The following is a 4,135-nucleotide window of genomic DNA, read 5'->3' as shown; positions in this document are numbered from 1 at the left end:
GAGCGAACATACAAATTAAAGGGGCATAAAGGCATACACACTCATGTGTTCCGACTTATGCAATACTAGCAAGATCTTCTTTAATGTGGTTTTATTAAAGACACGATGCAATCTACAACATGGATGTGTGGCCATTCATGTGGTCTCAAAAGAAAATCATTGTAGCAATTGCTATTCACAGCTCACAGAAAATCAACTTCTAGAAATCCACACGGCCGTGTTAAAATTTCACACGCCAGTGTGGATGCCCGATTCCGGCCCTTATAAGTACAGAGATTTCAAACATTTTGAGGGATCTTTTCTCATCTTTTTCCCATCTTCAGAGGTGCCAGTGGCTGGGGTTTGGAGAGGCTTTGGCTAGGTCTTTGAAGCATTTCAACGGACTTCGCCATTGCATTCCTTTGTAAGAGAGTTTTTGGCAGAGCTTTTGTCGGCATTGATTTAGCGAGGTGTGCCCTAGGCTTGACAAGGGAACCCTTGGAGAAGATAAGGCGGCTCCACAAGACCATCGATACGGACTACGAGGGGGTTTTACTTGTGAATTGCATGCTTTTGCATTCGATTTCATTGTTGATTGTATATTGCTCCATGAAGAGCTTAATCCCTAGTAGGAACTTGGACTTATAAACCCTAGGATGATTTTGTTTCATTGACCATTATTTTACTTTTTTAATTAATGTTTTAATTGAGTTCCATCCATGAATGCTTATTGATTTGATTTTCTCTTAGAGTGACACTAGGGTTGAGAATCTATATTTGTAGTCTTTTGTGAATGAGTGACATTTCATTAGGACTAGACAAAGCAATGTTCGACAGGGTTGAGAGGTTGAGTTTAGAGGTAGAAGAATGTCCCCTTTCCCTTTCCAGTGTAATTTATCCTAACTCCACTAGGGCTTAGTTACGTGAGTAATAGTGTGATGTGTTGAAGTAATCCTTAGTGCTAGAGCTTAATTATGACTAGCGGTCTTTCGCCTGGACCAAAGGGTTCGATCTATATTAGGGAATTCGGATTATCAATTGGAGTCCCTAGAGATTTAAGCAACCTTGCACAGTGTGAGGCGTCGAGAGTATTCCTTTCCACCGGGGCATAGAGTAGGGTTAGTTACGGTTTACCTTAGGTTTAGGACTATGTGTTTTAGGATTTTAGGATTTCCATAACTCATTAAACATCATTTAGGAGGCATAATAATTAGTCTTGCATTTGAAACAATAGCCCTAGGGTGAGTAATGTCTAGGTGCCCAATTTTCTATCAATTGCCTCTCCTTATTTCTTTTGCGTCTCTTTTTTATTTTCCCTTATTTTACTTGGATTAATATTGTTCACACAACACTTCAATTGTTTCCACTATAGTTAAGTAGCAAAACTTGTGTTTCCAAGCACTATTCCCTATTGATATGACTACCCACTCAGTATGGTACTTTATACTTCAACAACCTGTGTAGTTATGGTACACACATGCAAGGGTATGTCAAGTTTTTGGAGCCGTTACTGGGGAACATACATTTTGGAAGCATTTTGTACTTTGCCATTTTAGCTATTCATCACTTGTTCTAGTTCACACTTTTTATTGTTTCATCATTCTGAATTGTTTTTCTTTCTTTCATTGCATCTCTAGGTTATGACCCGAGGATACCCATTGACATTGGTTGTAGGTAATCCAAAAATTGGAAGAAGAACTTATAGACAGGGAAAAGATCCTGTGCAAGAACAGTCAAATCAAGTTGAGATAGAAGGTGAAGGGTCAGATAATATGGCAAAATAGCATGAGTAGTAGAGGACACTTTTTCGATTATACCAGACCCACAGTTCTTAGCACGTAATCTAGTATTATGTGGCCACCAATTACAACTCATAGTTTTGAGCTCAAGCTAGGCTTCATCTAGATGTTACAATAGTTGGCATAGTTTAATGGTTTGGCCGATGAGGATTCAAATAATCACATCGAGAATTTCTTGGAGGTGTGTGACATGCTCAAGATTAATGGTGTCATGGATGGTGCTATCAAGTTGAGGTCCTTCCCATTTTCCTTGAAAGGGAGAGCACAATAATGGCTACATTTATTACCTAGAGCATCGATCACTACTTGGGAGGAGATGGTAGAAGCTTTTTCTTGCTCAATATTTCCCTCCTGGAAAATCTAGGAAGCTTAGGAATAAAATATCTTCTTTTGTGCAAATGGAATTAGAATCTCTTTATGAAACATGGGATAGATTCTAGGATCTCCTACAGAAATATCCTTAACATGGGTTCCCCGAGTGGATGATTATTCAAACTTTCTATAATGGTTTGAACCCCAAGCACAAAACTATTACTTGATGCTGCATCAGGAGATACCTTAGGAAGCAAGACCCCTGAATGAGCCTGACATCTCATTGAAAAAATAACTATGAACAGTTATAAGTGGAATACATGGGACAGAAAGAAGGTAGTCTAACTTCATGAGATTGATGCAATCACATCTTTGGTGGCTTAGGTTGAGTCATTGAGAAAGAAGTTAAACACTCTAAGTTCTCCTAGAGGGGCAGCACTGATGAGTTGTACTGGGTATGGATGAGGACATGCTCCATCTAATTGCCCAATTTCTATTAGTGGTACATCTTCAGTGGAACAGGTTGACTTTATAGGTAACGTAATAAGAGGTCAAGGAAATGCATATATCAACAGCTACAACCTGGGATGAAGGAACCACCCAAACCTTTCTTTGAGTAATCAAGTGCAACAGAAGGGCATGGAACCTCAGGGTTGGAAAATTGGATGACTAACTTAGAGAAGGCTTTGACCAAGTTCATTCAATCATTGGATACAAGATTTCAATCGGTTGAAGCCATATTTCACAACCACACCGCATCATTGCTCAACTTAAAGAATCAAATGGGCCAAATTGTGAAGTTACTCTCAGAAAGACCTCAAGGGAGTTTTGCTAGCAACATGGAGAGCAATCCAAGAGAACATGTGAAGGTGATCACTTTGAGAAGTGATTGTGAAGTTGAGAATAGGATCCCTATTGAAAAGACAACGGTTGAGTCACCCAATGTCGTGGAGGTTGAGGAGAGAGCTAAAAGCTAAAGAGAAGGAGGTGGCACCATCATCTTACAAGCCAAGAATCCCCTATCCTTTATGATTGAAGAATGACTAAAATGATGAACAATACATTAAGTTCTTGGGCCTATTCAAGGAGTTACATATCAACATCCAATTTGTGGAGGCATTGTCTCAAATACCTCGCTATGCAAATTTTCTCAAGGGCCTCTTGACCAACAAGAGGAAGTGGGACGAGAGTGCATATGTGTTTTTAGATGCTTTATGTTCGGTGGTGTTTCAACAGAATATGCCGAATAAGAAGAAAGATCCCAGAAGCTTCATCATTCCTTACACTTTCTTTTAGAAGCTAGGCTTGGGAGTCACTAGGCCAACTCAGATTACACTTCAATTGTCGGATCGAACAGTTAGACATCCAAGGAGAATCATTAAAGATGTACTTGTGAAGGTTAACTAGTACATATTTCCTGTAGACTTTGTGGTGTTGGATGTTGATGAGGATGTCAAGATTCCATTGATACTTAGAAGGCCATTCTTGCACACTTCCGAGGCCCTCATTGATATGAATGGTGGGGAGTTGACAATAAGAGTTGGTGATGACAAGTTTACATACCGCCTCCTTGAAGCCATTGGACATTCTCTTGACTTTGATGATACTTTATATTTTGTTGACACCACTAATGAATTAATTGATGAATACATGCAGGAAATGTTATGTCCAGACCTATTTGAGGGGCTACTAGATTAAGAAGTGGAGAATGAAGAAGTCTTACCACTTGGTCTAGAGGACAAGTTACAACCCACTCCGGTGATCATGAAGAGGTTGGCCCAGAAAATGAAAATAGCAAGGAACCATCACAAGAAACACCCCAATGCTAGTGGGGATGTGCATGCATGGAGTAAGGGCGATGAACCCTTGTGTGGTAACAAGCTTGAAAACTCTCCCTCTACCTTGAAAAAATTATGTGCATCGTGCTTTCAAGTTGTAGATAAGAGGGCAACCTTCATTTATGAGCCCTCATGAGGTAAGGTCAGTTATATTATGCTTAGTGATATTAAACAAGCTCTTCTTCGGAGGCAACCCAAGTTTTTATT

At 39.7% G+C, this 4,135-nt stretch overlaps 1 non-coding gene across 1 annotated transcript; it reads right to left on the bottom strand.

The window, feature by feature from the left end:
- Positions 1 to 2,143: 2,143 nt before the first annotated feature.
- On the bottom strand, positions 2,144 to 2,250 carry LOC120255626. Its single transcript, XR_005535058.1, has one exon. It is a non-coding gene; the product is annotated as a small nucleolar RNA R71 (small nucleolar RNA).
- Between the last annotated feature and the right edge of the window lie 1,885 nt (positions 2,251 to 4,135).

This window comes from Dioscorea cayenensis, unplaced genomic scaffold (genome assembly GCF_009730915.1).
Source record: "Dioscorea cayenensis subsp. rotundata cultivar TDr96_F1 unplaced genomic scaffold, TDr96_F1_v2_PseudoChromosome.rev07_lg8_w22 25.fasta BLBR01001114.1, whole genome shotgun sequence".
NCBI lineage: Eukaryota > Viridiplantae > Streptophyta > Magnoliopsida > Dioscoreales > Dioscoreaceae > Dioscorea > Dioscorea cayenensis.
Note: the sequence above shows the minus strand (reverse complement) of the source record. Positions and strands in the feature narration are given on the sequence as shown.